Here is a 12,567-nt window from a genome sequence, read left to right as displayed (position 1 = left end):
TGCACATTCATTTAAAGTGTCGCAGTTTGCAGGCTTGAAATGTACATATTTGTGCCTCAGCACTACACCTGATTTTTTCAGTCCAGCAGCTGCCATCAATCCGTCCAGACTGTCCAGGGCCCAGAACCTAGGTCTTTGCTGTGTTCAGGGCCTGGATGGCCCTGGGGTAGAAGCTGTTCTTCAGTCTGTTTGTCCTTGCGGCCATGGTCCTGTACCGCCTTTTCGAGGGCAGCCAGCCGGGTAAAGTGTTCGTACCCAGGGTGGGTTGGGTCTCTGGAGATCTTGGAGGCCTTCCTGAGACAGCGTGTGTTGTACAGCTCTTCCAGAGAGGGGAGGGGGGCGCCGGTGATCTTCTGGGCTGTTCTCACAACTCTCTGTAGCGCATTTCTCTCCGCGGTTGTGCAGCTGGAGAACCAGTTGCAGATGCCGTAGGTGAGGATGCTCTCCACTGCGCCGCGGTATAAGGTCACCAGTATCTCCTGCTTGCTGTGTTCCTTCCTGAGGACTCTCAGGATGTAGAGCCGCTGTTGTGCCTTCTTGATGGTGGCTGTTGTGTTGTCCTTCCAGGACAGGTCATCCTGTATGTGCACCCCCAGGAATCGGAGGGTTGAGACTCTCTCCACGCTCTCTCCGTCGATGAGCAGGGGCTGGATCTCGGACTTTTTCCTCCTGAAGTCCACGATGATTTCCTGGGTCTTTGACTTGTTCAGCAGCAGGTTGTTAACCTTGCACAGCTTGCTCAGTTGCTCTACCTCATCCCTGTACGCCGCCTCGTCCCCCCCCGAGATGCAGCCCACCACGGTGGTGTCGTCTGCAAACTTTACGATGGAGTTGCTGGGGTGGACGGGGGTGAAGTCGTAGGTGTAGAGGTTGTAGAGGATGGGGCTTAGCACGCAGCCCTGGGGGGACCCAGGGGCTGTGGAGGTGTGGAGGTGTGGGGGCCCACCCGCACCGTCTGGGGGCGGTCGGTCAGGAAGTCCTTGATCCATGCACATATAGAGTGTGATAGTCCCAGGTCTAGTAGTTTGGTCACTAGCCTGTCTGGAAGGATGGTGTTGAAGGCGGAGCTGAAGTCCACAAAGAGCAGTCTCGCGTAGCTGTTTCCCCTCTCCAGGTGGGATAGAGTGGCGTGGAGAGTCGTCGCGATGGCGTCCTCTGTGGACCTGTGGGCTCTGTAGGCGAACTGGTATGGATCCAGGTTGGGCGGGAGGCGTGTGAGTGTGTGGGCCCGGACTAGTTTCTCGAAGCACTTCATGATGATTGGTGTGACTGCCACCGGGCGGTAGTCGTTTAGGCAGCTCACCGTGCTTTTCTTCGGGACTGGGATGATAGTTGAGGTTTTCAGGCAGGGTGGGATGGTGGCCTGGGACAGGGACTGGTTGAAGATGTTGGTGAAAACCCCGGCCAGCTGGTCGGCGCAGTCCCTCAGCACCCGTCCCAGGACGCCATCCGGCCCCGAGGCTTTCCTGGGGTCCACCGCCTTCAGCACGCGTCTCACTTCATGCTCTGTGAGGGTGAGGCTGCTGAGAGCTGGAGAGAGTGGTGTTTGTGTTGTGGTTACCTCCGTTCGCCCCTCGTCGAACCGGGCGTAGAAGGAGTTCAGCTTTTCCGCCAGCAGGGGGTCGTCCTCTGCGGCTGTGAGCCTGTTGGCTCTGAAGTTTGTCATGTGCTGAACCCCCTGCCACATCCGCCTGGAGTCGTTGCTCAGGAAGCATTCCTCAATCTTCTCTCTGTGGTCTGCCTTGGCCTCTTTGATGCCGCGCTTTAGGTTATCCCTGGTGGTGCTGTACAGCGGTGTGCCCTTCCCTGCGAAGAAGGCGTTGTCCCTCTCGTTGATCAGTTTTTGGACCTTCCCAGTCATCCATGGCTTCGTGTTGGGGTAGACCCGGACCCGTTTGTCCACGGTGACTGAGTTGGTGCAGTTCACTATGTGGTTCAGAACCGACGACGTGAACTGTTCCAGGTCCTCATGCTCATATTCCTGCCATGAGGTGTCATTTAGGCAGATCTGCAGTGGAGCGGACCCTTCTGGCCAGGTTCTGACAGTCTTAGTGGTGATGGGAGCACTTTTCCTCATGGTAGTGTATGCTGGGATCAAGTCTGTAAGGGGTGACTGGGAATCATGGAGCATGGACATTCTCCTCTGTAACAGCTAAGGGATGAGCTCCAACTTGGATCCACAACCAAGCCAGAAGAACAGAAATGTGAGTAAACTCTCTTGTTGATTAATCATCATATTTGACATGATTGAACTCTGATGGAAATGTTCACTCTGAATGTTGTCGTGATACTGAGCAGTAAAAATCATATAACTGTTTATGGTTCTTGTTGATAATTAACCAGGAAGAGAGTGCTCTGCTGCAAATATGTACTTGTGTTGTGTTGTAAATGGACTGACTTATATAGCGCCTTATTCCAAAGCGCTTTACAATGGCCTCTCATTCACCCATTCACACACACATTCACACACCAATGGCGGCAAGCTACCATGCAAGGCGCCGGCCAGCTCATTGGGAGCAATTTGGGGTTCAGTGTCTTGCCCAAGGACACCTCGACATGTGGTCAGCCAGGGTTCAAACCGCCGATCTGCTGACCGTGTGATCATTAGACGCTGGCTCTACCTCCTGAGCCACAGCCGCTCCCAGTGGCCAACAGTGTTGTGTGGTGTGAGGTTTGATACTGAGCAGTAAAAGTTGTGTAACTGTATATGGTTCTTGTTGATAACTAACCAGGAAGAGAGGGTACTATAACTATGATGTATCATGATGTTAACAGTGATGGTCCAGTACTTTTGAATAGTTACCGTTACCGTCATAGTTACCGTTATGAGATCAGCGGTTGATAAGTACTGTACACATGTAGCAGTAGGAACCCCCCCCTCCCCTCCCCATTTCCTACTGGGCCCTGTCCTACGATCAGAGAAACCTCATAGTTGAGGCTGATGGAACTGAGTTTCCTGGGTCAGGGGTCAGAGATGCTCTGTGTGGTTCAGATTCTCTACCCTTCATCCTGAAGTGTTCACTAGCTGCCTCTACTGATGCACTAGAGCAGAGGTTCCCAAACTTTTTTTAACCAAGGCACCCCTGAAGCTTTCCCCCTTCTCCAAGGCACCCCAACTCTACGAAGATTTTAAAAATGCCTCGGAGCTTAAACTAAAAACAATACACGATGAATTGGTTTGAAAATGTGTGTTTATATATAATACATAAGTATTGCCCCAATGAATTTTAACAAGATAATAAAAGTCATAAATGAACTGTAATGGACGGGCAAGAATGCATAGGTCAGTCAAACTATCGCTAAATTAAATAAAATTGTGGCCCTCAAGGATTGTACAATATGGGAGGAGACTCAGAGGGAATTCTTCACACAAATAAAATATCAAAGGCCTGTATAATCAATCAATGGAACAATGCTTTTTTGGGGGGCTTAAAATAATGCCTTAAAATGTAATTCTCATTTCAATGCTCATTCTGAGATTATTATTTCACATCTGAACCAAACGGGTAACTCACAACTATAATAATTTAACAATAATAATCATGACAGAATTGTAAAAAATGAGAGAAATAAAGCAAAGAAATATGTTGTGCGCATTAGTGGGACACATGCGCCTGCTTTTGGGAGCAGAGTATCTTTATGCGGGGAGAGATAGTGGACAGCGCGACACGCAGGTCCTGTTCCACTGACAGACGCGTGCGTGTCTTGTTCTTGACGAGAAGAAAAAGCCAGCTCGCACAAGTAGGAGGTTGGGAAGGGTAAAAGCACATTGATGGCGCTCTCTGAGAGAGATGGATATTCATGTCCCACAAGCAGCCAAAACCTATCCAAACCTAGCTCACCATGTTTGAGCTTCAGTGTGCGGCCCATAATGAGCTCTGCCAGTTCATCTGGAGCTTTGCTGCTCAAACTAGCGGCTGATGCTGATGAGAGGGGGTTGAACGGATCCCGGAGCCAGTCGAAGTCTTCGTTCATTGGAGGGAAATAGGACTCAAATCTCTCCTCCAGGCTCCAGCATACGGAGGTGCGCAGCGATCAGATTCAAGAAAGACGCTGACTTGTGTGCTGCGTCATTGGCCGTCAACGTAAACATTTCAATGTTTTTCTTGGCCACCCCGTCTTGCCACCGTCTCAATTTGGATCGGAATCCGTTCAGTTTGTCTGTCGCTGTCAGGATATTCTCAGCCTTCCCTTGCATTTTTATGTTGAGGTCATTAAGGTGGCTAAAAATATCTGCCAGATAAGCAAGCTTAATCCACCACGATTCATCTTCCAATTGTTCTTTGTATGGCAAGTCGTGCTCACTGACAAAAGTTATCAGTTCATCTCGGAGCTCATAGACACGGGATAACACCTTGCCCCGCGACAGCCAGCGGACCTCTGTGTGTAATAAGAGCCCCTCATGCTCGGACCCCATCTCATTGCACAATGTGCTGAACAGCCGTGACTTCAGCGGGCGTGATTTGACATAATTAACCATTTTCACCGCTTGGTCCAAGACTTCAGTGAGGAGTAGTTAGTTAGTAACTAGTAGGCCTAGTTAGTAAATTAATATCTTTCAAATCTGAGAAATATATCTTTTATTTGCTTATGAACTCCATTGCACATGTAATAAACAAACGTTTATTAATGTATTATTATTATAATTTAATATTATATTTTTATTTTTTTATTTTTTACGAGCAGATTTGGCGGCACCCACTTTGGGAACCTCTGCACTAGAGCTATCGATAACACAAGGACTACAGATCATACTAGGACTACATATACCAGTAGGACTACATATACCAGTAGGACTACATATACCAGTAGGACTACATATACCAGTAGGACTACATATACCACTAGGACTACAGATGTGGGTGTGTGTGCCTTGTTCATAAGAGAATAAAGCTGGAGGGAGGAGGGGGGTCAGGGTTACGGGTCAGGGTTACGGTCAGGGTCAGAGGTCAGGGTCAGGGGTCAGGGTTACGGTCAGGGTCAGGGGTCAGCACAGAGACAGAGATCTGGAGCTGGTGGTCAGAGGATGAGGGGATGTGTATCTAACTCTGTAATTGTATTGATCATTTCCTGTACTTATAACATTCAAGCCTCTTCAGCTAAACCAGTTTTACTTTTTTCCACTTTATGATCTGGTTCCTTGGTGCTCCCAGCTACATGATGGTGATAAGGAAGTAGAACTGTGGGTGGGTGTGGCTACGCCTTGATCACATCAGAGAGCTGAGCTACTGACAGTTTCCCTGCCTTCTGCAACCTGACAACTCCTCAGAATTGTTCAGACACGCTATCATTTATTTGTAGAATAAATATCTTGCCCCACCCCTCCCATGGTTACACATTAACAGGTAACTCACCTGATCTGTCCTCCGTGCCAATCAGCAGAGAAGGTCAATCTCAGACTAACCTCTCTGTCAGACAGCAGCCATCAGACTGTCTTTACTCCTGACTGACAGACAGAGTGGAGAAGTACAGACCACCAATCTAAAACTACCAGATCGATCAGTTAGGCAGCAAAGCATCATATTATCATATTTAACATGATTGAACTCTGATGGAAATGTTCACTCTGAATGTTGTTGTGTGTGAACTGTGATACTGAGCAGTAAAAATCATATAACTGTTTATGGTTCTTGTTGATATTTAACCAGTAAAAGTTTGCTCTGCTGGAAATATGTACTTGTGTTGTGTTGTGTTGTGTGAGCTATGACACTGAGCAGTAAAAGTTGTGTAACTGTATATGGTTCTTGTTGATAATTAACCAGGAAGATAACTATGAATGTATCATATGATATTAACAGTGATGGTCCAGTCTCTCTGGGGAGAGAGAGGAGGGAACCACTGCCTCTAAAATGAGTCTCTCTGGGGAGAGAGAGGAGGGAACCACTGCCTCTAAAATGAGTCTCTCTGGGGAGAGAGAGGAGGGAACCACTGCCTCTAAAATGAGTCTCTCTGGGGATGTTGAAGCCATGGGGTAAGAGAAGGGTCTCTGGAGGGCATTTATCATGATGATGATGATGATGATGATGATGATGATGATGATGATAGATAGATACTTCATTCATAACCAGATTAATGTTAGACTGAGTAATGTAGATATACTGTAGTTCAATGCATACTGTAGCAACAGACAGTGTTGCACCTCTCCCTAGAAGGCTTGTCCACGGAGGAGGAGATCCTGGAGGGAGATGGACACTAAACACCTAAAAGCTACAATACAGATATATTCATCTGGAATGGCCACATCAATGTAATTTAAAAAAATAATCATCTGACCCAGGATGTTTTAACTTTGTTTAACTTTTTTTTTTTACTGATTTATTGCCATGGAATCAACTTATCAGTCAATTGTTAGAATTTGGTATTTTTGCTCTAGACACAGAGTCAGACATATTCAGCACCCCTGGAGCAATTAGGGGTTAAGTGCCTTGCTCAAGGACACATGCAAGCTCCCTCCTGAGGTGGGGATCAAACCAGCGACCTTCTGATTGCTAGCCGGCCACTCAAACCACTAGACTAGTTACAATGGCCTAAAACAACAATGGGTTGTAATCATACGTCAGTCAGTATACAGTAATCTGAATCTTGCCCCTTTAATGACTGTCCAAAAGGCTTTTCATATCTACACAGTGGCTACAGAAGTAAAGCTGATGTTGTGGTTTTGACAGAGTCCAGCAGGAGAGACCAGCCTCACCTGTACCCAGCTGTGTGTCCATGAAGAGTGACTGGTCTATGGATCGTGGAATAAACTTCAGAGAAAGACCTCCTCCTTCTGGTCAAAGGTTAGTTTGATGTTTATTCCCTGTAGTCAACATTGTGACACACAGACACACACTCATATGAACACACGACATCCATTATCTTCTGTTAAACATGTGAGAATGTTGGTATCTTTGTGTTTGACAGAGTCCAGCAGGAGAGACCAGACTCACCTGTACCCAGCTGTGTGTCCATGAAGAGTGACTGGTCTATGGACCGTCCAATAACCTTCAGACAAGGAACTAGTAAACAAGGGTAGGTGGAACATGGGGATGTGATGAACTAACTGTGAGACGAGGCCACCTGTTTGTTTCATGAGGTCCTCAGGTAACTATAATGAACTCAGGTTCTACTATCAAGGAGGGAGCATGGGAGTAAGACACACAATGCAACAACCATTTATTGTCCAGCTTATAATCACATAATCTTCAGCTCTAGGAGCTCAGAACATATGTATCATTAAAGGCAGAATTTCAAATGATAGACGTAGTAATACAGATATACTGTAGTTCAATGCGTACTGTAGCAACAGACAGTGTTGCACCTCTCCCTAGAAGGCTTGTCCACGGAGGAGGAGAGTGGATCCTGGAGGGAGATGGCCACTAAACACCTAAAAGCTACTTATAATACAGATATATTATATTGGACTGGCCACATGGTCCCCACTCTCCTCCTCCCAGCGCACCCCAACCCTCCGTGGTAATGGGGATCCCCTGAATGAAACAAAGACAGGTTCATTAACACTCTGTCCTTCACAATGCCACACTCCTGTGTAACTGGCTCTAGGAGCTCAGCTCATATGGTATATTTAAAACACAACTTCACCTTGTTATCCAGGGTCCAGCAGGAGAGACCAGCCTCACCTGTACCCAGCTGTGTGTCCATGAAGAGTGACTGGTCGATGGATCGTGGAATAAACTTCAGACAAGGAACTAGTAAACAAGGGTAGGTGTAACATGGGGATGTGATGAACTAACTGTGAGACGAGGCCACCTGTTTGTTTCATGAGGTCCTCAGGTAACTATAATGAACTCAGGTTCTACTATCAAGGATTTTGTACAGTTTATAATCACTTCATCTTCAGCTCTACGAGCTCAGCACATTTATCATTAAATGCAGAATTTCAAATGTTAGACTTAGTAATGGAGATATACAGCTGTGTGTTCATGAAGAGTGACTTGTCTATGGATCCTCCAATATGTTTCAGAGAAAGACCTCCTCATTCTGGTCAAGGGTTAGTTTGAGGTTTAATCACCATAGTGGTCTGGTATACACTCTTAACTTATTCTGTTTGGGAAACTGGGCCTCATTCACACTTCTCTGGATAAATACATCAGCTTATTTGTTGTTTTTACCCAGAATCCCCAGTGACCAGGTGGAGAGACCAGAGTCAGAGATTCCCATTGGTCAGTCTGTCCAGCGTCAAAGTGAACTGGCCTCCATATTCAGGGTGAGCTAAAGAGAAAGTATGACATGGGAAAACAAATAATCCCCATACAAACGTTTTTTTTTCTTGTTTCAATTACATGCCAAAGTCAAGTGATTATGACTATGACTTGGGTGTAAAGGTTTACCCATTATTAACTATCTCACTCCTCCTTTTTTATCTAAATGTTTCAGTTGCTTGAAGACAATGTCATCACTTTAGTGAGAAATCAGCTGAAGAGGTTCAAGAGGCTCATTTCTCAAGACTTCCCAGAGTGCTCTGAGAGTCAGGGGGAGGAAGAGGAAGAGGAAGAAGAAGAGAAGCAGGAGAGCAGTGCCAGAGAGGGGGCTCTGAAGATCACTCTGCACGTCCTGAGGAACATGAACCAGAAGGAGCTCGCTGACACACTGGAGAAACGTAAGAGACCTCACATGTTTTCACAGAGAAGTGTTACTGGGCTGGAATATTATTGGAAATATGTACTGTATATCCCTATTTGGTCACTCTTTATATTGTGTTGCCTCTATAACTTAGTATCTCTGTAATTACAGCATTAACAACATTGGTTGTTTGTGTATAATTGCATAGTAACAGGGTTCCTATATCATTCAACTACACTACATACTATATAATTAATTACTATATAACAACTTGTTTATAAAAAACAATGTATTAAAACAATGTAATAACAGTTACTGCAGATATTGTTTCAACTTAATGTAAAGTGTGCCACAAATATTTTGTTAATTGTTTTGTAAATCAGATGAGCTCCCTGTGTTGTGCCAACATGAACTCAAGTCCACCCTGAAGAAGAAGTTTCAGTGTGTGTTTGAGGGAATAGCTGAGCAAGGCAAGCCAATACTTCTGGATAAGGTCTACACAGAGGTCTACATCACAGAGGGAGGAAGTGGAGAGGTCAATAAGGAACATGAGGTCAGACAGATTGAGACAGCATCCAGGAGACCAGCAACACAGGAGACACCAATCAAATGCACCGACATCTTCAAGCCTTTACCTGGACAAGACAAACCAAACAGAAGTGTGCTGACAAAGGGAGTCGCTGGCATTGGAAAAACAGTCTCTACTCAGAAGGTCATTACGGGCTGGGCTGAAGGAGAAACCAATCAGGATGTCCAGTTCATATTTCCACTTCCTTTTCGGGAGCTGAATTTAATGAAAGGGAAGAAACGCAGTTTGAATGAACTTCTTGGTCATTTCTTCATTGAAATAAAAGAATCAGGAATCTCCAACTTTGACAAGTATAAAGTTCTGTTCATCTTTGATGGTCTGGATGAGTGTCGACTTCCTCTAGACTTCAAGAACAACGAGACATGTTGTGATGCCACAGAGTCAGTCTCAGTGGACGTGCTGCTGACAAACCTCATCAAGGGGAATCTGCTTCCCTCTGCTCTCCTCTGGATAACCTCCCGTCCTGCAGCAGCCAATCAGATCCCTCCTGAGTGTGTTGACCGGGTGACAGAGGTACGAGGGTTCAACGACCCACAGAAGGAGGAGTACTTCAGGAAGAGAATCAGTGATGAGAACCTGGCCAGCAGAATCAACACACACATGAAGTCATCAAGGAGCCTCCACATCATGTGCCACATACCAGTGTTCTGTTGGCTCTCAGCTGATGTTCTGGAGAGACTGTTGGGTGGAGCAGAGAGAAGAGAGATGCCCAAGACTCTGACACAGATGTACACACACTTCCTGGTGTTTCAGACCAAACAGAGGAAGGTGAAGTACCTTGGAGACCATGACAGAGATCCACACTGGGATAAAGAGCTAATTCTGTCACTGGGAAAACTGGCCTTCAAACAGCTGGAAAAGGGCAATCTGATCTTCTATGAGGAAGACCTGAGAGAATGTGGCATTGATGTCAAAGCGCCTCAGTGTACTCGGGGAGTGTGCACTCAGATCTTCTGAGAGGAGTGTTGGCTGCACAACGTGTTCAGCTTTGTGCATCTGAGCATCCAGGAGTTTCTAGCTGCTTTATATGTGTTCCTCACATTGAACAACAGCCATGAGAATCCACTGGTCAAACAGAAATCATCATTCAGGAAGCGATGGTCATCATCCAGACGCAAACCTCTGGTTGACTTACACAAGAGTGCAGTGGACATGGCCTTACAGAGTGAGAATGGACACCTGGACCTGTTCCTGCGCTTCCTCCTGGGCCTCTCAATGGAGTCCAATCAGAATCTCCTACAAGGCCTTCTGACACAGACAGGAAGCAGCTCACAGACCAATGAGGAAACAGTCAAGTACATCAAGAAGAAGATCAGGGAGAATCCCTCTCCAGAGAGGTGCATCAATCTGTTCCACTGTCTGAATGAGATGAATGACCATTCTCTAGTGGAGGAGATCCAAAGCTACCTGAGCTCAGGACGTCTCTCAGAAGCCTCACTCTCACCTGCACAGTGGTCAGCTCTGGTCTTTGTGTTGCTGACCTCAGAAGAGGAGCTGGATGTGTTTGACCTGAAGAAATACTCCAGATCAGAGGAGGGTCTTCTGAGGCTGCTGCCAGTGCTCACAGCCTCTAAGACGGCACTGTAAGTAGATGGACAGAATTACTCTAATTAAACTAGGACGATTTCAGGGTTATGAAAATGCATTGTAGAATAGTAATTAGTGAGTAGGCTGCTTGATGAAGTTAGTTAGTTGATGAAGATATTCTAATTTTTTGAGTTGCACCTGTATATATTATAAATACATATTACCGTACTATTGTGTACTTGGTCAACACATTCCTTGATTGCCTACTTTTCACATACTTTGTTGAAAAAGAAACATTTATAATTTATATCATTGTACACAAAGCAAACAATACATAATGGATGCAAGAGGCAAAGTGACTTTATGCTGATCACTTATTATGATTTACGGATTAAACAGAAGAAATTGCATTCCACTCGCGGTACCCGGATAATCACACCGTGGCTCTAATATTGACTTTTTGTCTGACACGAAGTAAAACAGAGCTAGCTGGCTGGCTGTTCACAGTTCAGCTAATGAGTTTGTCAGATTTATTTTATCTGTGCAGAGATGAGAAGTTAGCTGGCCAGTGAGTTTACAGTTGGTGCAGTTGGAAGGAGCTAGCCACTAGTCTCAAACTGAAAGCTTGATCCATCTTTTAAGGCATGAAACGTATGTAAACATTATGATTTCGCCTTTAAAACAAAGTGAAATAACTAGAAAACATATTGGTCTAGTGAAATGTTAAAATCCTAAAACATTCTATGTAAGGGTTTTTGATGAAAATGTCATTATATCCTAATTAGGTGTGGTGACATGCAACTGGAAATGATAGAACACATCGCATATTTTTTTCTGACTCAAAATGACTTAACCTGTATTCATTGCTCATTCAGGCTGAACGGATGTCACCTCACAGAGAGATGCTGTGAAGCGTTGGCCTCAGCTCTCAGCTCAGACTCCTGCCACCTGAGAGAGCTGGACCTCAGTCATAATGATCTACGTGTCGGGGGGGTGAAGCTGCTCTCTGCTGGACTGGGGAGTCCACACTGTCAACTACAGACACTGAGGTGAGGTCTTTTGGGGTGTAGAAGCATGAGTATTTTGGGTCATTATGATGCACTAGTTGTTCTTCACTTAAATACAATGTGTCTAGCCTTTCAACTGCTTGAGGATTTAAAGCTGTAAAGATGTACATTAGAGAGAAACAATCAGATTCTTGATATCAGATGGAGTGACACTATTTCCCCAGGTTGTCATTCTGTGGAGTCCCAGAGGAAGGCTGTGCTTCTCTGGCTTCAGCTCTGAGGTCTAACCCCTCCCACCTGAGAGAGCTGGACCTCAGCTACAATCACCCAGGAGACTCAGGACTGGCGCTGCTCTCTGCTGTACAGAAAGATCCACTCTGTAAACTACAGACACTCAGGTAAAGGCTGAATATGTGGCTGGACGCATCAATGAGATTAATGCACAGTATCTATTTCCCACATGATTGTGAGTGTGTCATCCAACCACTGTATGTTCTTCGATCATAGCTCTACGTCGAGTATTCAACTTGCCTACGCACATTACCTACTGGTTATGCAGAGTTATTACAGGCATGTGAGCCGCACTGCCTACTGTAATTCATACAAGTGGCTCGTAATAAAATTAACGATGTTGTTATCAGCCGAGGAAATGAGTTGAATTCAAGATTTAAAGGGAACCAACTGATGTTTATGATTGTATTTCAGTCTTCCTTTATATCCCTCCGGAGCTGTCTATCTCCCCTTCAACATGCCTAGGGCGCTCCACAACGGACCTTGCCCGGCCACGCGCTAAATTATACTGGATTTTCTCCGGTGTCTGGGAGTTCACAAAGGGAGTGAGCAGCCATATAAGAATAAGACAACCTGATAAGAATAAGACCA

The 12,567-nt window shown here is 45.6% G+C and overlaps 1 pseudogene across 1 annotated transcript in view; it reads left to right on the top strand.

Moving 5' to 3' along the window:
* The first annotated feature begins 5,966 nt into the window (after window positions 1–5,966).
* LOC308164114 (NLR family CARD domain-containing protein 3-like) overlaps window positions 5,967–12,567 on the top strand; it is a 141,191-nt pseudogene continuing 134,590 nt past the window's right edge. The window contains exons 1-8 of the transcript in view: window positions 5,967–5,971; window positions 6,904–7,011; window positions 7,594–7,701; window positions 8,116–8,206; window positions 8,377–8,599; window positions 8,946–10,734; window positions 11,554–11,727; window positions 11,910–12,083. The product of the transcript in view is annotated as an NLR family CARD domain-containing protein 3-like (transcript). The remainder of the gene's footprint in view (window positions 5,972–6,903; window positions 7,012–7,593; window positions 7,702–8,115; window positions 8,207–8,376; window positions 8,600–8,945; window positions 10,735–11,553; window positions 11,728–11,909; window positions 12,084–12,567) is intronic.

The sequence above is a fragment of the Nansenia antarctica genome, assembly GCF_963989245.1.
Source record: "Nansenia antarctica genome assembly, chromosome: 8".
NCBI lineage: Eukaryota > Metazoa > Chordata > Actinopteri > Argentiniformes > Microstomatidae > Nansenia > Nansenia antarctica.
The sequence above is the reverse complement of the archived record's forward strand: the minus strand, read 5'-3'. Positions and strand labels throughout refer to the sequence as shown.